Source organism: Anser anser (genome assembly GCF_964211835.1).
Source record: "Anser anser genome assembly, chromosome: 2".
In the NCBI taxonomy this organism is placed as follows: Eukaryota; Metazoa; Chordata; class Aves; order Anseriformes; family Anatidae; genus Anser; species Anser anser.
The window spans coordinates 68,189,166-68,215,636 of NC_139721.1; the positions used below are offsets into that span (position 1 = coordinate 68,189,166).

General features: G+C 40.3%; 1 protein-coding gene across 13 annotated transcripts in view; it reads right to left on the reverse strand.

The window, feature by feature from the left end:
• Window positions 1-26,012, reverse strand: part of LOC310895408 (poly(rC)-binding protein 3-like) — a 172,723-nt gene extending 146,711 nt beyond the window's left edge. For 10 of the 13 annotated variants that reach the window (XM_083826769.1, XM_083826779.1, XM_083826775.1 and 7 more), the window contains exon 1: window positions 2-4,177. The gene's annotated coding sequence lies outside the window, so the exon portion shown is untranslated. Of the gene's footprint in view, window position 1; window positions 4,178-25,609 lie in introns of those variants that run through there. The other 3 variants (XM_083826767.1, XM_083826770.1, XM_083826772.1) reach the window with 3 other exon arrangements.
• Between the last annotated feature and the right edge of the window lie 459 nt (window positions 26,013-26,471).

A 26,471-nucleotide genomic window follows, 5' to 3' on the forward strand; every position in this document is an offset into this window, starting at 1 on the left:
CCTGCGGAGCGGCGGCGAGCGCGTCCCTGCGCTCCTCCCGCAGCCCGAGCGCCACCGGAGAGAAGCCAAGCCTGCCTTTGGGGTTTTTCTTTCTTTCTTTCCTTCCTTCTCTTCCCTCTTTTTTTTTTTTTTTTTCCCCCGCTCTTCCCTCTTTTTTTTCCTCCTTTTTTTTTTTTTTTCCTTCCCGCCCCCCCCTCTTTTTCCCTCCCTTCCTCCCCTAGCTTAGCCCCTGGCAGATAAGCCCGAGCGAGGCACAGTGCGCTCACAACCCCCCCCTCCACCAATCATCTCAATTAGTGCCACATGAGAGGAGCTTCTGCCCAAAATCTGCTTAAGAAAGGGCCAGAGGGCAGGGCAATCGCCTTTGCTCAACAATGACCAGAAGCTGCTATAAATATCCAAACAAAAGCACTGTCAAGGCCGGGAATGTCACATCCTAACGTGATAAAAATTGTAGAGACTCGACGTACGGAGGAGGAAAAATATAAAATAAAATAAAATAACAAAACAAAGAGACTAAAAGTGGTTGTCACCTTCCTACCCTCTCCCCCAGCCCGTAACCTTGCAGTATGTTATCAAAGTTGTATGTTCCTGGGTGCCAAGTTATTGTTTTCCCAAACAGCCTGCTCACAGTCCCATTGCGACAGCTGCATGCTAATATTTATTTCTAGGTGCCCATGTCTACGAATCTTATATAACCAAGCAAAGTGACCAGGGCTGGTCAGAGGTAGCTTGCAGCCCCACAGATACATCACATCGCACAAACAGTGTGAGCAACAGCTACTCTTCATTAAAACATCACCAAAAAGTCCCCAATACACCAATAAATAATTCAGGACATTAATAAAGTACAGACTCGGGTGCGTTTGTATGAAAAGTGGGGGCTTCAATCTAATTTGATGTAGATGCATTTTATTCCAGCACGTCCCAGCGCTACAAGTGAGGATAAAGCCCAGCCTGGGGTTTCCAGCTCTGCAGTGAGTTAGAACTGAAAACTAACCAAAACCCACGTCAAAAACCCACACGTGAAAATACAAAACACCCCTGATCCAGCAGAGTGCCTCCACGAGCAGCACCCGGACCTAGAGCTTGTGCATCGCTCTGCAAGCCTCCAGCTCGCCCTGTGCGAACAGCTGGGCGCTGCCGGATCCGGCATGGGGAGGGCAGGGCAGGAAAAGGGAGTTGTTTGGATCCCGTCTGACTGCCTGTGCACTCAGCAGTGCCTCGGAGATAGTAATTTCCAGGCTGTTGATTGCAGGATGACAACAGCTAAGTTCATCCCAGGGGAAGCTGATAGCCGCTGTCACCTACTTCCCTCCCCAGACAATTCCCAAATGTAATAATGGTAAAGGCTGAAGTCCTGCCAGCTCTTGTGTCTCAGTGTTGATGTACACATCTATGTAAAAGTAGTTAATCCTACCACTAACACGCCTAGCCTCATGTTCTCCTATAACTGAGATGAAAGCCATCTGAAATTATCCCTGTTTCCTGTGTTCACTTTGCACCAATTCAACAATACATTTCTCTTTCACTACAAATAAATGTTATTTTTTCTGTTCCGTTCCCGTGCCCTCCTCTGATCATACTTGTTTGTCCTGCCACAGCGAACATTGCTTTCTCACACTAAACCCATTCACATACAGGCTTATCCTCAAAGCACCCTTATCCTCAAAGGCTGTCCAGAGACAGTTTTTGCTGGTTTATTAATTCCCTGAATTTAAGCGTGTGTCCTACATAACAAAGAATGTACTTTTAGCAGAGATCAGTTGTAGAAATGCATTTAAAAGAGATAATATTTAAGTGAAGCTCATGCAAAACTCCAGTACGAAAATCATGTGCACAGGCTGGTAAGGACAAAACTGCCTGCAAGATTTCCAGGCTTCCTAGTTTCAGTGGGCACAGAAATATTCTTTATTTTAACAAAGAGCTTTTAGTAGGCCAGAATGCAGAGATGCAGAACAATAAGAGCAATACAGACAATACAGACCCAGCATTGTCGGGCCACGGCCGGCAGCCCGCAGGCTGACAAAGCCTTCCTGAGAACTGGGCTGCACGGATGGGGCAAGCGAAGCAGAGACCCCTTTGCTGGCCTGGGCACGGGGGAAATCTGCAGGGCTCAACCCAGCAGCTATAGGTGTTGTGAGATGTCCAGCCGTATCTGCAAGGCAGCTCAACATGGCTATTAAATCCTGCGGGTTCCACTGGTCGGTCTTTACATAGGGTCCTGCTTTCACTTCAAGCAGGGCCAAGCTGGGCGTCTCTGCAGTGACAGCACAGGCATGCTCTGCATTGCAAAGAAATGAACAGGGCCTTCGCCGAAGGGAAAACAACCTCAACAACAAGAGCAAAAAGAAAAAAAACAACAAAACAAAACAAAACAAAAAAAACCACCCTTCCAGACAAACAGTAAAAGATTTTTAGAATAATGAGCTTACCTGGGAAAAAGATGACCTATGACTTTAAGAGATACTTAGTTTTAACTGAGGAAAAAGACAGCAAAAATAAGTCACTATTGGAGTGAAATGCAAGATTGTGTGCATGGTATAAAGCTCTAGCCAGCTAGGCAGATGAATAAATTGTCATAACAGAGCCACTGACTCCAGAAGTGAATGAAAAATATTCTTCTTCGAGTTTTTGGTGTTGTGTTTATCTTCCACTTCCTGGATCAGCTATCGTTACAGAGTTCAGAGACAAGAGGAAAAAACAAAAACGTAATGAAACTAAACAATATTTCCTGGTCCTGCCAAAAGACCCTGTTTGAGTTGAACTGTCTTGACCTGGTCCTCACTGTTTTGTCCAGAGGTAGCTGCTTTCCTGCAGCAGCTTTTCCAGCCTATGGATAAAAGCTGGTGGGGGAATCTTGCAACCTCCCTTAAAGGATGCTGAAAACATGAGGGATACTGCGTGTGTGGAAATAAGCTTTATAGAGAAGTACTTGGGAGGGCTCTCCTTTGTAAGCTTGAAATTATTCAAAAAGCTATTTGCTTTATAAATCAAAATGCTGTATTTCAAGATAAATCTAAGAGAGAGATGACAGACATCTCCAGAAGTAATGTCCTCCCACCCCCAAAAAAAATGTATAAAGAAAAGACATTGTTTAGTTTGTAAACAATTTAGTAGTTATTTACAAATTTTAAATGTTTATAAAATATTCTGCTCATAGGTCTTGGTTAGACTTCTGGTTTTATAGAAAATTGTGACCATTTTTACCTAAAAGTGTTTTAAGTTAACTCATTATGGAAATGGAAACTTGGATCAAATACACTGGGTCCCAGCATTTGACATAATTTCATGGAGAAACAAGCCTATCTATGGAAAGCTATCCTCAAGCAGTGCTTGAAGTCTTCCCCTAAACACTGTTTTGTTTGATAAGTGAAAACTGACAACGCCACCAAATCATCTAGTATTAGTGTTCCTTTCTTTTACATGTCCCCGCTCTTGGAAAGGAAAAAATAATGGATTATGCTATTTCTTTGTCTGAATAAAATGTTGCAGTTCCGGAGATAAAGACGTATTCAGCTGAGCAATTAAATAGCTAAATAAATGAATCAGCAGAGCAGAAGTGACAGATTTAATTACTGCTTAGAGCTAGGAAGGGGAACTAATTATGGGGTTCATGAACCACATGCCATTCTTCTCCTTAAGCATGTGCTTCGATTCTTCTGGATCAAGCTCTGCAAATGCAGCAGTATCATGCAACAGATTTTATAACGGGGGAAAAAAAAGGCTATTCAAAATTTGGCAATAAAGTTTAATCTTTGTTTGAACAAAGAATAGTCAATACCCCATTTTAATAGCTCATGTTCAATTGTGTATGTACCATGAGTTAGAGGAAATTTCTGTTAAATAGATAGGCACTAAAAATTTAGTCCTCCAAAAAAATCAAAGCACGATGAAGTTCACTGGATGTGAATAAACCAAGGATTGCAACAGAAAGCTGTGTCAACTGAGCCATAAAGCATATCACAACATCAAGTCATTAGGAACCCTATTCTTCAGAAAGTATCTGTAACTGAGAAACCCGAGAAAGCTGTAGATCCTAGCTCTCTACTCCTTTGGTCCATCCACCACAATGACCAATGCAATTTTAAAAGATGCTTCTGTGGTCACCAAATGTGAAGCCACTAGTAGTGGAAAAACCTGTTCTTCAGTTTATGCCTTCTGTCCCATTTCTCTGCCTGAATTTACTTTACCATCCTAATCTCATTCTTGTTTTGATAAGACCATCAATGCCAATAATGTCAGCTTCATATTAAAATCATTCCCATGCATGACTGTCTTTGGGCACAGAGCAGGTTGGGCAGACGTGCTGCGACTTTAAATATTTTAAAAAAGCAGAACATGATGCAAACTATGAAACATCTTATGGCTGGGAAAGATCTAAATACACTCCAGCTGTAGCTATGTTCTACTTCCATACAATGAGTAATTTTGTCAGAATGAAAAGAATTGTGTCCAAGCCCAGGGATGAAGGCTGATCCCTGGGTAGGCTCACTGGACAATCACAAATGTCATCATCACCCAGGATTACCACCTCAGCTCTGCCTGGCTGAAACTGTTCTCTGAAGGCAGCCAAAACCAAGGTCTATTGAATCAATAATGTCCAAAATGAACCCTAGCTTGAAAATCAATGTCTGGGCTTCCTATCTGTCTTCTGTACAAAGAGGGGTGATATCTACAGGGAACTGGGAGCTCTGTACATATAAGGTAAAAAAGATCTTTTTTTAATGGAATTATAGTACAGTGCTATAAAAAAAGACATGCCTGGAATTCCAGTGCAGATACATCAGAAGAAAATGCACTTTGTACCTAGGCACACAGCAAAGCAGAGAGGGGCTAGTCGCCAAAAAAAAAGACACTGTACCCGAAACATTATGTAGAAGTTGCATTAGCACGCATATCACATGAATGTTACTGCGTGTTATCCATGTTAACAAAGTCCGATGTCTACAGAAAGTCACTCACCTACCAGTGATCACAAATCTTGCAGAACACGTGCTATTAGGATATCTCGATAGATTTATTCTGACTGCATAAATAACCTCAGTGAGGAGTTGAAAAGGATTCCATGGGCAGGGGCAGCTGGTCAGCAGGCTGCTGAAGGACGAAGGGACAATATGCTCTTGGTATACAACGCCTGATCTCAGGAGGCAAAATCAGCTGTATTTATTCATTTGACAGTCCCTGCCAGGCTGACATGGAAATGACTATTTAAGCATCTGAGGTGCCTCTTTTAAGATATGACATGATCGGCATTTTCACTTTCATCCAAAAACACAGCCCCAGAGGAACAAAGAGCATTTGGAAGAGGAACTCACACCAAAGCAAGCTTGCCACCTGGGAGGAAGGCTGGCTATGAATCCATGAGCTGCTCTCAAAGCAGGACAGTGCAAAAGAAATCCCTCAAAGAATACCTGAAACAGCAGGAGTTGTGTTGTTAACTGTAGACCAGCACTGTGTTCATCGTTGCTTTATTTATAACCTTTTGCTCTCAATCTTGAACTTGGATGTTCTCCCTTGAGTCTTGCTTAACATAATTTTGCAATGTTTCACCACTCAGCCAGTCTGGTGAACTGGAGAGGCAAGATGAAACAGAGTGAAACCAATGAGCTCTCAGTAGAAAATGAAGACAAAGGGTGCACAGAGTGTCTGAAGACATGAGTGCCTCCCCTGACAGGGTCAGAGAAGACAGGAACTGACAAATATTTTCTTCCTGTGTTCAAAGGGGGATGGATGGGAAAGAAGGGAAGGGAAAGGATTAGCTCTAACGGCAATGAACTAACTCCTCTCCTGTAAGAAGCAGATAGCAAAGCAATACTCCACAGTTCTGGGTGTGCCCTGGATTTTAACACAAGTTCTGCCACTGTGTTTGGTTGTTACGGGAAGGTAGAAGGTCACTCTTCACTGCCATGGGGAGCATGCCAGTTTATCAAAGCTAACCTGGCGTACTGGGTAAGTTTCCTCCTGAAGTTTTACAAAAGAGGTGACTAAACGTGCCAGTGGGTGTAAGGAGTTGCTAGTTGACTGCTATAAAGAAGAAATTACTGTGTTGTGTTTTTTTTCTTGTATAGTCTAAATAACATTTATACAGTACTAATCACAGAGCTAAAAATAATCTGAAGTCACCCACCATTTTCTTCTTTTAAAACTCAAAAAAGTGATTTGTTTGAGTGCCCTATTGCATTTTTCCTAATGCTTCATCAAAGACGAGAAGCAAACATCCAGTCTTCAGTGAGGGCTATTACAAAAACTAGTCAAGCTCCTTGACAATAAAGACAATTGAAATAACGGGAGCCCCTGTCCAAAACAAAAGCTGAAGTAGGCATCCAGCCATGATGCCCATAGGGCTTTCACAGAGAAGGGCAAGGATGTCTGCATAAAAATATCCGATCTTGCTTACCATTGGAGGCAGCTGTATCTGAGAAAAAACAACAACGACAAAAAAGAAAAATTACAGAAATAAAGAGAGCAAGGCAGCATGTGAACAGGCTAGAGATCAGCCCTTCGAGCCTGAGCAAAAGCTCAGAGAAAGGTCCTTCTTCCACCGAGTGTGGAAGTTCCTACAAAGAGGGAGCAGCCATAATGAGTATGAAATAAAGAGTGTGAAATCCGAGCCTCATGAGCCTCACAAATACAACTCTTGACCCAATACAGATGATAAAGCGGGGGATTATAGCATAGCTCACTGCGACACTTCTGAATGTGGCGTAATGACCGCACAGACACCAGGGTTCTCTGAGGATCAGTAGCTGCTACTTCTTTATTGAAGACATAACTTCAGCTCTCTCTTACTGAAGGCCTAACTTGATCTATTATTGAGGACAGGCCCCCTTCTTATCCCATTCGTCCCACAGCAGTACTTTTCCACTAACTATTCATTGGTCAACCACTTTGCCCGGCAGCCCCAAACACCCAGCAACTTCCGTGTCTTAAGGGCTGGAGAACCAGCAGTCCCAGACAGCAAGGAGTCTCCCGAAATCACCCTTCTTTGTTCCCTCTAAACTCTTTACATTCCTGATGGCCTCATTGTTAAGAGTCCGATGTTATCAACAACCATGGGGCTTGTCGACCCCCATGGCCACACTCCCACATCCGAACAGTTAGAATATAAAAGCTGTCTGGATTTGTAAAACCAGGAAAGCAGTTACGTCGTAAAATTCTGCCACTGTGAAAAACTGGCTGTGACATGAGGAAATATCACACATGTAGGATGGACTAAGAGAACAATTCACAAATCTATAGAAATAGTTTAACTCCGTCACTTAAGACCTGAGGTCCGCTACCTTGCAGGAACAAAGCTCCAGGGCACAAGAATCAGTCGGACAGTTGTGGAACAGACTTGGGAAGTTCCACTTCAAGGCTCTGAACTTGGCAGATGAATTTGTAATATATGACAATTCCCAGGACAATGGACACTGGCAGAAGACATAGAAGTTACCAAGCCAAAAAGCCTGAAACCACTGGGAAACTGTAAAGTCAGAACTGAACCACCTTTGTGGTTCACATCTCAAATGCAGACAGCGATGGCAGAACATCCACCCATCCTGAAGGAAGAAAATTGGTTTTATCACTAACCCGTTGAGTTTGCAACAAAGAACTTGGGGCAAATAAAGGAGAAACCGAGACAGCCACTAGTGGAGAATGAGAAGTCGTTAATATCATCTGCACTTCGGAGCATATAGTGTGGTGTACACTGCATTTCAACCAAGGGCACCCCCTGATTCTCTACATATAAATAATGCCATGATTATTCCTCATTTACAACTATCAGCATTTTGCATTTTATTCTAGAGCCAGCACAAGACTTTTCAACAGCTCAGGCAAAGCTGACAGTCAGTCCTCCTAAAATAACAGATGGGATGGGGCTATTCCTGCCTGCCACGGAAAAGTGGGGAATTGCAGTAGAGAGATGTAGAGGATCCACGTTGCTAATCTTGCCGCCTCCAGGGACTGATACCAGTCAGCTATCACAGCTGCTGGGACTGGGCATTTTACCAATAGTTTCCACTCCTACTTTAGGGGCAGCAGCAGTTTCAGTCAACCTGTTTTTCCCAGTCCTAATACGGGCAAAATTGGGGTGGGAGGGGAGTGGGGAGCTGTTAATGCACTTTGTCTTCCCAGCAGCCTGGTACCTTAGGCAATTTCTGCCTTGGTTATGCTTACAGCCAGTCCAGTTTGCTGCTGGAAGCTCAGCACTTAATTTAACTTTGCTTCTTCGGCATTCTTGAAAGATTCAGCAATGACTATGCCCAGGAGTGCCATCTTCTAATTCTTCTGAGAGTCAGGGGTCTTGACACCAAACGTAGAAAGTCCACCTTGTGTCAGTTTTAATTCTGTCTTCAGACACATCAGTACAATATAATTCTCAAAAAAAACAAACAGTTTGCCTATAATGATCAAGATTTTTTTTTAATATGTTCATATTGTGCTCTTCAAATTCCTTATGAATTTGCATGCAGTGAAATTTTTCATGTAGAGGACTAGTGTAAGATATTTCTATATGCTGGTGCAACACAACAGTTATCAGAGTGCCAGGGTAGAGTTTGACTAATGTTTGATCAGGAAGAGCTGTAGAGTAAATAATAGATGTAAAAACAGGAACAGCTTTGAAGTCTGTATTGGCAGTCGCTCATTGTACAGTAACATCAGAACATGCATTGCATCAATATTTGCAGGTAGCACTTAAATTTCAGTAAATATTAATGTTTTGAGCTAGAGTTATTAAAAGCTTATGCAGGTATTTTTGTTGCAGCTTTTCTAAAAGATTATAGCACGGCTGGCCAAGTCCAGTAGTGTAGCTTGCAATGACAGGAAAAAAATGCAGTACGATAATTTTGTTCAGCAAAAAATCATACCTTGGCCATAATGAATTTTTATATACAACTTCATAGCCTACTTCATTCCATTCTTTTTATTGCAAATGTCTGAAACTTTACCGAGAGAGAAGTTACTTCAGCAAAGCTCACCATGTTCAGCCCTCTTTGCCACCTGCAGATTTCCACTGCTCCCTCAGGACAGTCACTTTGTCTTTCAGTGCTTTAGCTCTCCGGACATAAAACAATAACCTTGTGATACATGACAGAGCTGCTATGTTAGCACAGCTTGCTCTGTGTTCTGGAGCATTGCAACATTACAGGAGAAACATGGTTTATCTATTTATTATTGTGTATTATCTACACAATTTTGTGTGTACATTCTCTCTTGAGAATTTTTTAAAAATCCAAATTTATCTCTTTAGTATTTATCCTTTCATCTTCCCTTCTTACTTCCTGCACTTAGTTTTGCTCCATGTTGTGCTATGTCTTCCAATGCAGTCTTTTCCCCCCATCAATCGCTTTCCTATGTTCTGTAACCGTGATGAGGTTTCTCTCTGTACTCCTTTTCTCCACCATTCCGTTCTTACTTCTCCTACATCACCAGGCTCTCTACATTGAGGGTAGCTACTCCCAAACTTCCCCACATCTTTGTATCACCTTTCCTATTGTTCTGAGCCTTTCCTTTCCTGCCTGTGTACCATCCTGCTTCCCCTTGTAAGAGAATGTTCTCTCCTTACAGTGTTGAGGAGAGCCTTTTACCATAAAATATTCATTGATGAGGAGGTAGGGAAATTAGGAAGACTGGCTGACAGAGAATTTTTATTTAGGGTGCATGTAGACCTTTAGCTATATGTAAAATATCACAGTGAAAGAGCGTATCTGACAGAACTGATGAGACAAATTCCATATATGCACACATCAACAGGGGGACATTTTCTGATAAATCAAACTCTGATTCTGTTCCAAACTCAGACTTCTGTCCTATAGAAGTTCGCTCAAATGCACATAGCTGTTGGTGAAAAAAACAGTGGGTATTGGCATTATTATAAATGATGTTAAGCCAAATCTTTCAAATGATCTGATGGACCAACTGCAGGTCCACCCTGTGCTTTCACTCCTCTCTTGTTCTACTTTCACTTGTTTTTTTTGTCTTTGTGACTCAAAAGAGATAATGAGCACTTCATGGCAGGGATGGTACCTGCCCGAAATAAGCATTTCTCCAGTGATCAGTGCAAAAAAGCTGCTATCCTTGCAGAGGTCTTACTGTTGCTACAGCTGAAACCTCAGGAGGCTTTACAAGTTAAATCTTACATCTTGGACTCAACTCAGAAGCAAAGTCAAAGGGGCTGCAAGCTACATAACAGCTGGTTTGGGGGCTGATCACAGTCCAGATATGAGGTATGGATATATATGCATATATATGATATATATGGATATATATGCATATATCCATAGCTCAACCACTAACTATATTTGAGTATAATTTTGAGAAAATAGACTTTTATTCCTTCACCCCATTCTTATGTAGTGCAAACTGCACCAAAACTTTTAATGTTTCAGAAGTGATTATTTTGGTATGATCACTATTTCATTTGACTGTGTAACTTCTCCCAGACTGTTCTTTCCTCCTATTTTCTCTCTTATCCATGCTTGCTCACTCCAATACTTCCTTTCTCTTTCCATGGTTTGCAGATTGTCCCCTCCCTCCGCTTTTTTTTTCCCTCGTGTTTTGAATTTTATGAGCATCTCCTTCATGTCTTAGTGCCATTTTTGAGGGGACACAGGGAAAGCAATTCAGAAAAAGAACAATAATTACTTTATAACTTTAGCTGCATACCTCATGTCAGTTCTTTCTTTGGGGGAAGGCAGGGAACATGGAAAGAAAAACTTCCCAGAGTTCTCCACTTTTTCTAGACCATTTCAATATACAGCACAGTAAAGCAGATTACGAGAAGTTCTTCTGAAAGTGGAAGTCATTTCCCAATCAGAAAAATAGAAAAGAATATCAACTCTGGCAAGTTAAATTTAATAAGCCCAGCCAAAGAAGATTTTGAAGAGCAATTTGCTAAAGGCATAAAACTAATAATAAAATATTTTTTAAGCACATCATAAGCAGGAAGTCTGCCAGAAAGTCTGTAGGGCTGATAAGTAATTGGGGTAGGAAAGGAAAGCTGAAATAAGACTGCACCCCAGTCAAGTGAGAAGAATTCTTTCCACAGGTATTCATTACAGAAGAGCTTTTGGAGGTTCCCATGCTCAAGTATTTCTTTACAGGGAACAATCCCCGTAAAACTGGTCACTCTTCACAGTGCAGAGAGAGCAGTAGTGGATCAGAGCAGGGAAATGTGCTGTTTCACATAATCATAAGTAATTTGGACAAAGCTGAATAGAGAAGTGACAGTAAATCACACTAGATTGTTTAGGGAAGCAAAACCAAAGGGGGATTAGAAAACTGAAGAAAGATCTCAGTTCTGTGTGATCCGTGATATAAACATGGATGAAATGTGCTGATAAATGCAAGATCCAGAATAAAACCAGAATCCTAGCTATGCATACACAGTGGTGAGCTTTGAATTAACTGTAACCAAACTGAAACACAGCTGGAGAAATCATGTACAGTTCTATGAAAACATCGGCCTAAAGCAAAAGGAGTGTTATGAATTATTAGGAAAATGAAATGAAAGAGAGCAATCTGCCAAATTATTGCCACTGAAAGACTTCGCCTTCTCTTCTAAGCCCCAAGGGACTTACCTGAAGTAGGAAGCAGAGACAAGGATGATAACTAAGATAATTGAAGGTAAGGGACAGTATCTCTGTAAGAAATACTGAGTAGGCTGGGATAAATCAGTTGGAAAAGAGATAGTTCAGAAAAACATGACAAAACCCATAACATCATAAGCTACACTGAGAAGCTTAAACAGGAAATGCTATTCACCCCTACTAGCAATACAAGAAGGAAAGGGCAGCAAATGAAATGTTGGAGCGTTAGCTTAAAGCCTAGAATAGGTAATATACTTTTTACAGAATGAGTAACTAATTATGGAATAAACTGTTAGAGGACATTGTGGTTGTTAAAAACCTGAATAAATTCTAAATGCAATGAAACAAATTCTAGCAGAGAAAAAATATATTTGTTAGAAATAAAGGTATAATTCCTAGCTACATCCCTAAATTTTGGACCATGGAAGGCTGCGAAAAGGTCCTAGAAAATGTATCTCCCTAAAGCTGCTATCTTACACATTGTCTACTACTGTCTGTTGTCTACTTTCTGAACAATATATCAAAACAATTAGGCCCAGCAGAGCTGTTTTCCTGTTCTTACCCTTGGGAGAGTTGTGCTCTAAGCAAAAGCTCTGGCCACCACTCTGGCTGTCACCAAAGCTATGAGGTTATTTTACTCAGTAATGTAAGTTTTCCCCAGATGAATTTTGGGACCATAAGAGGGAAGATAAAATATCTCCCTCTTGTGAAAAATCCCTTCTGCTCATAGATCCATCGAACAGTGAAGTCCTTTGCTTTTAGGCAGGTCTGGATACACAGCTAGTGAAAGATAGAGAAATCACTGCCTGTGTTATGGAATGAAAAACACCGACCAAATTCCACAACACCTTTTTCCCATCATTTCCCCAACTCCCCTGGCCTATCAGATCCCAGTTTATCAGATTTTTACTGTAAGCCAAAGAATATTTGTGAAGATTGAGAAAAGTGGTGAAGAAAGTGGCTCACGTTTTAAGCAGAAGAGATATACCCGACAAAAATAAATAAATAAATAAAAATACATTAAAGTTGGTTTAAGTTTTTCCAGGCCTGCAACTCACCCAAATTGACCTATTTTTACCTTTTATTTGTTTACAAAGTCTGCAGAATTCTTCTTGTGTGTGGATTAAACATGCTTCACTGATGCTTTTGTTGTATTTAACAAGAAAACACAATCCATTCTGGCAGCCTGGTATACATGACTCCTACAATATTTTCTAGCAGCAATGACTTACTTTTTGGTAATAATAATGATCTGCATTTTCATTGCTCTTTTCCTTCAAAATAAAGTGCCATAGAAATATTATTTAAATTCTTAAAGCAGCAAATTAAGTAAGTAAAAGCAAATTTTGTTAGAATTTCTAGGTTAGAAGGGATTTTTGGAGCTCATTGGAGCCCACTCAAAGCAAGACTGACTTCGAAATTACATGCGAGTTCAAAGGTTGCTCAGGGACTTGCCCAGTCGACTTTGCCATGTCTCCAGGAAAGGAGATCCCACAGGCTCTCCAGGTACCTGTACCAGTATTTGATTCTCCCAAAGGCAGGAAAGTTTCTTCTGGTACCAACACAAAATTTCCCACATTGCAACTTGTATCCATTGTGTCTTTTCCTATTACTGTGCACTGCCCAGAAGAGTGTGCTTTGTCGTCTCCGTACATCACCAGTAGGTGGTTCAAAACAGCCATTAGATTCCCTCCTTATTCTTCTCATCTTCAGGCTGAACAAACCCAGTCCTGTCAGCTTCCCCTTGTATCTCCTGTGCTCCAGCCGCCTGGTGCTCCAAGAAACGCATTCCATTATGTCTATGTACATCACGTACATCCCAAGTCGGATACAGTCCCCCAAAAAGAGTCTTCAAAGCATCTAGCAGAGGGCAAGAATCACCTCCCCCAACCCACTAGCTACACTCTTGCTAGTACAGCTGTGGATGCTGTTGACCTTCAGGATGCAGTGCAGACTTGGAGCTGCTGTCCACTGGGGCTCCTAGGACTTCTTCTGCAAAGCTTCTTTGAAGCCCCTTGGTGCTCAGCCTGTCCAGCTGCATGTTCTGTCTCAGAATCAGGAATTTACATTTGCCTGTGCTGAACTTCCAGGAGTTTCTGTAAGACGATTTCTCTAGCTTGTTTAGAGTCCTCTGAATGGCAGCCTAGCCCTCCAGCATATTGACTGCTTCCTCGGTTAGGTACCATCCCTCAATTGCTTTGTAGCCCACCTGTGGAAGTCAAGGTGAACAATCACTGCTCTTCCCTCACACACCATTCCAGCCATCTTCTGAGAGCAAGCTCTCAGGTTGGTCAGCCATAATTTGCTGTTTGTGAATCCGTGCTGGCTGTTTCCAATTGCCTTCATATCTTCCATATGCCTCAAAAAGGTTTCCTGAAAAGTTTACTCCAAAATCTTCCCGGGCACTGAAGGGAGGTTTATCAGTGGTTGGTTGCCCAGATCTGCTTTCCTGCCCATCCTCTTGATGAGTGTGACATCTGTCTCCTCCTAGCCCCCAGGAACCTCTCCTGATCCCTAGGTACCTTCTGAAGAAGATAAAAAGGAGCCCTTGCAGTGACCTCAGCCAGCTCCCCCACATCCTTGGATCTATCCTCTTATCCTCTTGTATGTCCAGTTTGCCTATTTGGTCACTAACTCAACCTTCCCAGATCCTGCTTGGGAGACCCAAGGGCAGAACTTGCCAGTAAAGACCAAAGCAAAGACACTGAATATCTCTCTCTCTCTCTCTCTTTTCTCTCTCTCTCTTTTTTTTTTTTTTTTTTTGTGTGCGCGCGCGCTTTCTCACCAGGTCTGCTGCCTCGTTTCACAGCCCCACATTTCCCTTAGGTTTCTTTTTGGTGCTACCTCTAGAAGGTCTTGTTCTCCTTCAGATTCCTCACCAATTTTAAATCCATCTGAGCTCTGGTTTCCCTGATTCCCTGCCTGTATGCGCAATGGTCTGCACTGCTCCCAGGCAGCCCTCCTTGGCCTTCTCTGCCCTCTCCTTTGGCACAAGAGCCCAGGAGCTCCCTGCTCCTCTGTGGTGCATGAGTGACTTACTGAATCTAGCCTGAATGGCTCGGCTAGCCATTCCTGTGCTCTGGGGAGGCTGTTCTCAGAGAGCAGCATCCTCTCCCAGGTCCCCTTCACCCTCGGCGCAGTCTCCCATGGGAAGCTGACAAACAGTTTCCACAATGAGCTACTGTACCCTCTATTTTTATTTGCTCTTACCATTCTCCCATTTTTGCTTGAAGTATTTGTTCATTTCAGGCAACAGATCTGAAATTTTATGTTTACAAAACAACAAACAAATATATATATTTTCTCAATCAAATTCAATTCAGAGGCATCTGACTAAGCTGAAATAAAAATTAATGGAGTAGCAATGATTAGTGATTATTGACTGTAAATAATGCAAATTATTTGCAATTTTAAATTTTAATTTGTAAATAAAGATCCATGGCTAGGTTTGAAAACGTGGCTGGAAAATAAGTCAAGACAGGTTACAAAAAAAAAAAAAAAGAACCCTCCCAACTCAGCATCTCAAAAGTTTTGCTTGCTACCTGTCAACATCTGTGTCACATTTCAGCAGGCCTAGTCTCACCTCCTTTACAACTCACAGTACTGCCAAATTTAAACATTCTGTAATCATGTTTTTAAGCCCCAAATCATGAGTCTGTGAGATGTCCAATTACTGCTTCTTTCCTTTTATTCACAAAAGACAAGTACAAAGGAGAATATTGTTTTTATTACTCCTACCTGCTACCTGCTATGCTAAGAGAAGCTGAATGAGTTTGACAGGTAAAAATATAAATGATGAACTCCCAAATTAAAAAGCTATCAGAATTAAATTCACATATGTTTGTGAAAGCCTGGACAAGTTCCAGAAACTGACAGCATTTTGCTTTTTCTTTGACATGTATAGTATGCTCAAAAAGCCTCCATTAAAATGCCATGTAATTAACTTAGGATACAAGGGATAAAATGGTGAAGAGAACAACAAAGATAATTTGTCATCATGATTTTCATTAAAAAACCCACAGTATTACAGGAATTAATTTCAGCAGTACTTTGTCCTGATTACTGCCTGTCAGCTAGTATGTGGGAACCCAACAGGATATTTGAATGGGGAACGTTTGCAGAATCTCATCCTACATCTGCAGTACAAAAGTAAATGGTTTATCTACTTTGACTGTAATTCATCATCTATATTTTAATATTGCAAAAATGGAAAACTTTGCTCCCATTTTAACTTCTCCTAACACCATTATTTTCCAAATATTACATTGATAACTGTTTTTCTGGACACATGTTGTAGACTTTGTCTTGGACACAGAGAAAGGTCAATGGACATCAAAATCCCAAGAGCCATTAATTTGTTACTTTTGTTCTCCAGACCTTGTGGTTGCTGAATAGCATCATATCCCACATGTATTCAAACCTCAATTGCCATGGAAAAGAGAACCAGATCTGACTTCAGACTCTGAATTTTCCAGCCACCTATACAGCACTTAGGCCTTCACATTTTTATTTTTTCAAAAGATTCATCTTGTCAAGCAGACCACTTTGGAGTCTGCACTACATTTTAATGTAATGACTAAACACTAATCCACTAACACATTAAAGTGGCACTTGAGAATTTGGCAGTATCACTTTAAGTAACCTCTTAGTCAACTGATGCCTCTTCTGGTATCCTATGTTTCCACACACAGTTGATGAATAAAATTATTTGAATTAATCTGTGCCTGTACTATTACTTCAGACAGTATTTCTTGCAGGATGAGCAAAGGATGCATGGCTTAGAGAAGGGAAACTTGTAATGAAATCTATGATCAAAATTTCAGTATCTATGACATTTTTCCTTCAAGTTTCCTAAAAGTATTTTATAAACAATTCTACGTAACTGAAGAGTGTCACTGTGGAATAAAGATGGCATTACAGGAATTACTTTGGGAATTTCTGGCTAAGGCAATGAAGCAACAGAATGCCACACATGGGCAAGTTGTGTTGGTTCAATGATTTTTCTATCAATTCACAGCTTCCCTAAGAGCTGTCCCTGTATGCTACAGGAACAGGGTTCAAATCTGCATCATTTACATCATCTGTCATAATCACATTATGAGACGACACGTTTAGCTGTTAGGAAATGCTTAGAGAAGTGAGGTTAAGATGATGGCTTGGCTGCCTTATTTAGACAAGAAAAATCTTCTGAGCATCCAATACATTAAACTATTAATTAAATAACAAAATCTATCACATCTCTCTTCTCTGTGTTTTTTTTTCTTCTTCCCAGTTTCCTGATCCTTCTATAATTGTATGTTTCCATTTTACCAGTATGTTGATCTCTTTTCTCCTCTTTGCTGCTCCTGTACTTGCTCTGTTTCCTGCTCCTCTTCACTCTTCAATAATGCCTCCTATCCTAGTTCTACATTAACACTGTCATTCAACCCCAGTTTCTCCTTTTATTCCCAACCTGCTTACTTCTGTTTATGCTATTCTGTTTCATGGAGCATATATGCATGAGAGGAAACTAACAGCTGTCTCACTCTCCAGTACTTCGTGCAAGGAAACTTTGTGCCAGAGGTTTCACAACCCAGTCTACAGCAATGCCCCATTCACCAAGTGACCTGGAAGTGAAGGAACATCATTTGCCTTGAATGTCCCCCAAGCTACAGAGCTATTCTAACTGGAAACTAATCTACGAGTGGCATGCATGATAGTGCCTCCTCTGTAAGTAGTAAGGCTTGCTCTTTCTCCAAACTCTGGATGTGTAGAACAAGTTATGCTGGACCAAGATTCACAAAAAGTGTTCCTCCCCATCCCCTCCCAGTGCTAGGTTTGCCTTTTAAATTATTAAAGCTACTGATCAGAGCTACTACCATTGCACAAGGCCTGGGGTTTCTGAATACAATGATATCACAGGCATGAAAGCATTTCTTTTCTGCCACAATAGAGCCATAGAATGGGACCTAAAATAACAAGTAGAAAATCTAGAGACAGAACATTAGATCTTTCTCTTTGATTTTTCTTCCTTAGATGTGAAACCCTTTAAAAAGGCCAGTCTATAGGCAACCTCTTATTTAACTAGTATTATGGAAATTGTATCCACTCAACATGGAAACATATTGAGTGGTAATGGCTATTTTATTTCAATGAGCTATTTTTTTTCTCCAATCAATACGTATAACTCCCAGATATTGACTATAATCCATATTCTTAAAAATATCAACAGTTACTGCTAGAAGACCAAATAGCTGCCTGTAATGGAAAACATACACATCAGGAGAGAGGAGTTATTCAAAATTACATGCCTTCTGTAATACAGAAAATCTATTACTACACACAAAATAACAAGCTACTTTGTGTTTCCCATCAGAGCACCAGGATAGTCCATGGCTGATTAACCAACCAGAGAACAAACAGAGCTGTGGATTTGATGTACCAAAGTGCCACCATTGATATCCCTACATTTCCTGCGTGTCTGGCATAAATGAACCAGTACAAGAGAAAGGTGGTTGGATGATGCTTACTTACATTTAGAAACTATCCTTTATTTATGAAATATTAGCCACTGTCACAGGGCCTGTACAAGGACAGTATTTCTGTGCCTAGTGCTTACTGCTCAGTTGGCTCTAAAACTTTAGGTAACATCTGACACAGGAGCTTACATGGAAATTGGGCCATCTGAATATGACCCTCTCCCCAAGGCCAGACAAGTGGATAGGTTATAAGGATAATGCAGTGGCCAAGCATGCCCCAAAAGATGTTGAATTCGTAAAGAACTGCGAGAAGGACTTCCACCAAATTCATCTTCAATTTTCAGTATAGCCAAAGCAGTTCTGCAGGTGGGGCAACACCACGGCTACTGGGACACAGCTTGTTGAAATGACCTTAATCATGGCTTCTACCGATCATACATCTTCCCTTATGGATACTTGTGAAAACAGTAAAAGATCTTTGAAATCCCATCCTTGGAAAAGGCACGGAGAGGACTTTCACACCACCCTTTTGAAACAAATCTGTCTTCCAAGACTCTAGGTTTTAATAAATCTAAGCAATTTCTCTTCACTATGTAAAACTAGGGGAACAGAAAAAATTACAGCAATGTGACGAAATACATTTAAACACATGGTAATTAACGAAAACCACAAATTTCCTAGTGCAATGCTGCCTCTGTACAACTCCACTGAAAACCTATGATACTTTCCACTGGCCTCAGTGGGAACTGCTCATGTAAATAAAATGTGATCCTGGTGCATCTGGATAAAACTGTCCTTGCTGCCTTCACGCTGACAGATTTCTCAGCACCCAAAGTCATTTGTGCAATACGGAGGCTTTGTTGCCTCTGTGGAAACCTGGGAGCAACTATTTTTTCTTTTGTTTTGTTTTGTATTTTTGTTTCTCCTAGCAATCAGTGTGATTTCAGAAATTAAAGTGCATGGTCTAGAGGAACAGTGATGTGCTGTTCCATAAATCTTATGGTGACTCGGAAAGCAGGGTACAACTCTGAAATATACAGGAAAGCAAGGAAACTGCAAAATATAGCTGCTTACACTGATATCACTGCTACTAGAATTTGACAATTCTTTTCTTTAACTGAAAAAACAATATATGTATAATTTACATTTATTTTGTACAATTTAAATTGTACAAAAATGTACAATTACAATCTGTATAACTTTCCCAACACGGACTGTAATTAAATTATGCTTTAGGCATAAGGCTAATGGAAGCCACGTTTTGCCATGTTTTGGAGTTAACAAAAGACAGGGTTTTCTAGAGTTAACCACCTTCACTATGGCACAACCTGATACATTATTTTTCTGTCTCCTAGTTATATTTTCTTTTTTTTCCTTTATTTGTTTATTTTTCTTCTCACCATGTAGTCCACATGGTTCAGTTCAAAAACACCTCTGTTCTGGCTTAAAACACCAGTCCAATAAACACTTCTATATTTATCTCTTAACAGGAAATATTTGTCTTTTAAAATGTGTACCAGTGCTTTGAACCATCACTGAACTGACTGTGAAGGTATTCAAAGCTTGTCTAAACCTGAGATCAGGCTGGGTCCTACTGCTTTACACTAGGCAAAAGCTCCTGATGAAACACAAACAGTACTCAGATAATTAGGAAAAGTGTAATTAAATAATAAACATAGAGTATTTACACCCCTGACTACATGTATATGTGTTATTTGTATATATATATGTACATGCACTATAGATGCACACATCCACACTCCATATGCATATGTGTGTACACATCATTTTATTGTGATTGACTTCATGATTAACTTACCTGATCACACATTTTTCGGATTGAACTTGAGATACCTCCACTGTCTTAGACTTGACAGTGAACTGTAACTTTTCTTTCTCTCAGAAGAATGGGTAGATAATTTAGAATCCTTATTTCACTTGACAGTGATCACTTGGAGTAAAAAAGTAAATCCTCAAGGCTTATTTGTATGCTTTGTACAGTAATTATGAGAATGAGAATAGCAATTTGCTCTAAGTTTTGGAGTCAGTTCAGGCTGATAACATCTGAAATCAGGAAGGCAGAACTGACTTATACAGCAAATGTACACCAATGGATAAAAATCACCCTGTGTCTGACTTTAAAAAAAGATATCCTAAACCTATGCTGCCTACAGCAGGCAATATCCACTGTCAAGAACGCAAAGCTGAATAAAGCACCATGCCCTGCCTCTGAAGGGAGACAAGGCAAGGGTTTGATCTATGAAAGGAAGAAGGAAAACTACTTGCCAAGAATATGTAGAAATATGCACCTTCGATGCCTGACAGACTTTTAAAGTAGTTCACCCATAACGGCTCAGTCCAACCAACAGGTCTCCTGAGCTCCTGGAACTGGTGGGGACAGAAGAGTGAGATAGAAAAGACTGGTTTTGAAAGCTGAGTGAGGGTGCCGGAGGACTACCTTACACTACACCCTAACAGCATCTTAACCATTGCACCGGATCTCTGAGAACATCCATGTGTGTTTGGGTGACTCATGTTCAGTATTTATGTGATTGACCAAACTGCCCAGGCAATTCAGAAAGAGCTTTCTTACCTGATGTCCATGCACATTTTGTGAGCATACAAGGAGCATGGAGGACCAGAGGTGACATATTCTGCTGTACTCATGGGTTCACAGAATGAGAGATTTGGGCCAGACACTCATATTGTCCTAGAATAGCCCATGAAGCAATTCACAGGGTAACACAGCTTCCTGTAGATTCAGAAGTTACAATTTATGGAGCACAATCAAGGAAACTGAGTCCTGAACGGGGTTGCTGCAATGCTGACCTGAACACCAATACACAGGCAGGACTGAGCAGTACAGACACTCATCCTACAGCTTAGCTAAATGGGTTCCTCTAAGTAGAGCAGGAGTCCATAAATCTCACCACAAAAGATGTGTTCAGCATGGAATTAAGTGGCTGACAAAGAGGCGAATAGAAACACCCCATGCAGCAGCCAGTGCATCTACACTGAGCTATCTGTGGGCCAGCACCATCTCCTCGCAGAGGCTGTATTAGCAACCGTGACAGAATTCCTTGCTCCAGAAACACCCACTAGATATGCCAGTTCAAAATATATTTAAGCAAACATTACATAGAGATACACCCTTATGACATTAATGCAGGGTGGGTTTTTCAACGGTATGCCTTGGCATTTCACAGTGCTATTTACCCACTTTCCCAAAAGAAGAATAACAATAACATAAAGAACAAAATGATCTTCCTAAAGGTATGGTGATCACGCAGGATAGCAAATACAAAATTCAGACACAGAATAACTGCTTAGAGTGTCTCCTAACTGGCCTAAATTGCAGCTCTCCTCATATCTAATATCTTGGATGCAGAAGACGGATAAGGGACAGAAATGAAGATCATAAAATAAAATACTGAAATGACTGTTCAATTCCTATTCTCTGGCAGAAATTGTGATGTTGGTTATTACTGGCCTTTCATGCTTCAGCAAATGTCTTTACAATATCACTTCTGACTTGACTGATATGCTTCTGAAATAGTTTCTTAAATCCACTGGTACTTCCACTACCAATGTATGATGAAGTTCCCTTCAGAGTTCCTACTGTTTATATTAACCAGTTTTCTTTCTTAATGTTTTCTTCTCTTTTGTGGTTAAGGTTTAGAAGTGCTACTCTCTGCATATATGAAAGAGCGCGAGGTTCCATACATCCTTCCTCCCAGTGATTTTATCCACTGAGATATTCACTGATACTATTCTATTTAAGAAGCCAGTAAGATTTATTAATTCTCATAAGTGACTTCCAAGCTGAAAAACTGCATTTCTGCCTCTCTACTTCTTTTGTTAATCCTACTAATATAGGGTATTGTCTTCTACTGGTAGAGAATTTAAATAGTGATTTTGTGGATGGTACACTTTACAGAAGACAATGGATTTCATATTATTATTATTATTATTATTATTGTGACAGTGGTGTGGCAGCCCAGAGAACAAAAAGAGATGAATCAACCCTATTCAACATCTGTGTTCCTCCTCAGGTATCCAGGCTCTGCTATCTCCTCCATATACTTACCTTTTCTTCTGAAGGAATCATCAGGGATTTCCTAGCAAATTACCAAACTGCACTCTCTAAATTCCCTGGGCCTTTCCACAGCTGAGATTATGGAGCATTATTTATCTGCTGCCAGGTTAAGCTCTGCGAGCTGCTGAGAGTATCTCTTAATCAACTCTTATGCTCAAAACTGGTTGACTTAGAGACTTCTATACTCCAAAGCAAATTTTTTCTCCTGTGTAGCAAAGGTTTGACAAATCCTCATTGGTATCTATTTACTTGAATAAAGTAACTATTTATTTCACATTAATTGATTAATAAACCTTAAAACCCTACTATAGGCCAGTTTTAGATTTTAGAAGGAATAGGTAAATGCAGTTTAGGTATCAGTTAGCAAGCAAGAAAAGAATTGCACATGAGCTTATATATTGTTGCACACTTAGCATAACACCTGTATGCAAGTCTTCCTGACACAACGATGCTACAGCCACTTCTGCTGTTTTCTTTTGCACAAAAAGCATTCAAGACTCAGGGAATTGTCAGCATTCACTTTGCAAACAACAGCTGCTGTTGCACATTGGTTCAATAACATTACTTCTCCCTGTCTTCCTTGCTCTTCCCTTAGCTGCACCAGCGGAGGGGTCCTGTGAACATGATAAAATGCTTGAGGCAAAATCAGCCAGTTTATTTTAAGCGGTTTGAACTGTGGGTCTGAACTGGCCTGGCTGAGTTTGCAACGTCGCAGGATAAGGAGCAATTAGACCAGTGACTCCCTAGCAAAATCACAGGGGCAGTGCTCCCAGCTGGTGGGTGGTAATGGCAGTAGAAAGCAGGAATGTCTTTAAGCAGAGCAGCTGGATCCTAGAAGATGCCATCCCACTGCAGCTGCCTCAATGTTCATTAGGTGTGGGAAAGACCAACCCTAAAATGAAATAGATATGACAGGGAAAGTTTCTGTAAATAGCTGCCAAAAGTTACAAGATATAACTTCTATCTATCTCATATAAGCTACACTTTGAAAAAAAAATGACAGATAATAAAAAAGCAAACTCTTGTATCAAAAACAAAAACTTCTTATACCTAATCCTCAGATAAACAAACTACATTTTCCGTGGTGTAAGTTCATCAGCTTAGACTTTTTCCTAGCTTTTGGCATTAAGAAACCTTTCTAATATCAACAGCTAAATCCATCCCTAGATGTTGCTCCTGTACTGGCAAAGTTTTCAGCAGAGATTTATTTCAGAGAAAATACAGTACTAGTACACAACCTAAAGTGCCTATATGTACAGTTCATAAGCTAAAGCATCAAGCAAACAGCACGTCTTAAAATCCAATGGTAGTTTGATGGACATTTTTTTTTTCTAGCTGTACAGCTAACTGAAGCAGTTCCCTTGCCTAGGATGCTCAGCTGTACCGGTGAAAGGATTTGGGAACTACGCTGCAAACCAGAGCACATTGCTCTGCTTTATAAAGGAACTTGAGAGGAAAAAGAAAGGAGATTGCTAATTTTCCAGGGCTACTAAACCAGTTCAGTCCTACAAAAACCTGTACCAGCACAATGGGAAGAGAAGAGGCAGAGAGAGGTGAAAGGCTGTGGGCAGTGGTAGGAGCTACTTACAGTCAACTTTGCCACCGAGAACAATACCCATTGAAGTCTAAATTGGTGCTAGGCATGAGTTCTGCATCCCACTCAGAACTACCAACTAGAATTCATTAATTTACATCAATACTCATATACACATATTAATAATGTTAAATATTAAACATAATTAAGTATTAATATTATAAGCCTTGATTTAATATTCATTTAAAACTGTAATCAAGTAAAACTAATATTCATGTACGTATAATGTATTTGTATTTCAACATCTTTAAAGAACTTCACCTGAAGATATAACAGGAATTCTCATGGAGGGAAACAGTCCCTTATGATTCAATGTGATTTGCCTGTTGCATTTGGAAGGAACAGTGGGATGGCAACATCAATATGTATTTTCCTCTCATTCTATTGGACACACCATAAAGCTTTCAGAATATTTTAAAGCCTCACAACAAAAACTCTATGGGAAGCAAAAAAAAATAATATGAAAAGTCATAGAAGTCTACTTTTTAAGGCCTACCTATGACCCTCCCCACAACCATTAGCACAAAAACTGCACTTATCTTACAGATATGGAAAATGGACTTATGAGCAACAGCTGCCAAAACACACATCTAATGAAGATAAAGTACAGCAGAATATCAGCTAGTAAACTTCTCGGGATTACTCATGCAAGACATCATCCTGTTGTGTAAACACACAAACGTCAGTGCCAGACAAAAGACAAGTCAACCTAACATCGAATTAAAGCTTCTGGTCTTACTGAGAGCCACAGGTGTTTCTCCCCCTGCTCGGTGCTACACCAGAGCCCAGGGCAGAGGGTCAGAATAAGAGCTCCTGGATTTTCCTAGGTGGCACCACAGTGTGGATTTATGGAATAAAAATATATGGCACCACTTCTGAAGGTGCGTGGGGCGTATGAGGACATAAGGGTCAGGAGAGGAACTGAGGAAGATTACCCCAAAGGCCAGCCCCAGCAAAGGAGACGCAGTTAACAATGAGGCTCTGAAGAACAGTTTCCCCATCAGCATAACGTGTACCATACAGGCAGTGACAGCAGCTGTGAGGTTTTAAGTGTGATCATTTAAAGACACCCAAGTCAGATACAAGAAGGTCCTACAGGCTTGAAACTTGTTTGCTTCTCCCAACTGCTTTGGTAAGCTCAATAAAAGATGATGCCCCTTCCCTACAAAGCAACTTCTCTTATTTCACGCTCATATAAAATTAAAAACATCAGTTTGAAGCGAAGACAAATCTTTTTACATATGAAAAGAAAAAAACTACACACAAACTAATTCAAAATATTGAATTGTACATGTTTTCCAGCAGAGGTGAATATGAGAAAAATCCTCTTATTATTTTCCAGAGCAAAACATAAATTAGCTGTGTAGCTGCATTTAATTCTTTAAGCAAAGCTGCAAGACCGGATCTCTGGATCTCACTTTTAAAGAGATAAATACGAAATTCTGGGAGGGCTAAAAGCTGTAGAAAGCTGCCGTTAGATTGTACAACACTGATCTAGCTTTATTTTAAAAAGAAGTGATTGGACGTACAGGCGCAACAGACTGAAATACCATCTTTTATCACTCAGTGCGCAGTATTTAAGAATAGTGCAGAAAAAGGGATGTGTTCCAGCCAACATGACATTTGGACAAAGATTTTAACAACAGAAACAATACCTGAAACATTAGCAGGCACTAGTATCTATGAGAAAGCACTGTGGAAGTCTTTTTAGCTATTATTTTATTAAAATAATAGTTTAACAAAGAAGTTTTATATTTTTTCCTTTTGTTCCCAAGTATTTAATAAAAAACACATTTCTAGAAGATATCTCTTATTGTCTTCCTGGACTCTGATTTCTCATGCAGAATGAGTGTATTAAGGTTTTAATATTAAATAGTTTACTCACAGCACTTTCATTCAGACTCACGTGCTAGTTTTCCTCCTTCACAAACAGGTAATTTTTGATACATGGCTGGAGAGCCAATCCACAAAGTTGTCTTCTGAGCACAACAGCTGAACGCAACACACAATCACGGAATTATTCCTCTCGATGTACTCACAGGAACGAATCGGTAACACTCTGCACATTGTTCTGAGCATAATGGGAAATGCCATCCAAGCTAGCAAGGGTGGAAAAACCTTTTTCCTGATTGGCTGCTCATCCCAAACTGCCTGGCAAAGGTTTGAAATATGCAATGCGGGGAAGTGATATTCTGTGGCATTCATTCAATTTACCTGCACTGCACTCCAGGGAGCCATGCTATTAAACAACAGCTCCAGCGGGTCAATAAAGTTAACTTAATTAAATTGCTTTCCCTCCCACTCCTCCAACTAGCAAGATTTAGGGCAAAGGGACACAGCACTGCTTGTAAATAAAAGAATGATTTAGCTAATCATTTGATGAAGAAAGACATATTTTTGTCAATAATTCTATGCACAAAGCAAAGAGATACTTTAAATTAAAACAATCACGTAGGATTACGGAAGAGACAATACCTACTAATGAATAGCCATTAATATTTTTCAAGCTGTGTCAATTAAATCCACTACTTAAAAGTTAAATCTTAGAGACTGCACTTTTTGCTCCATAAAACTGAAATTACAATTGCTTAAGTGTAACGTTATAAAACATACCATCATTATTACAGGCATAATGAATTCTTAATTTGCTGGGGACTGATCAAATCTCTTTCTGGTCATTTTGCTATGTACACTGTCACTGTCTCTCAAGAGTCATCTTCTAGGAGTCCCTAGTCTGTTCTTTTCTA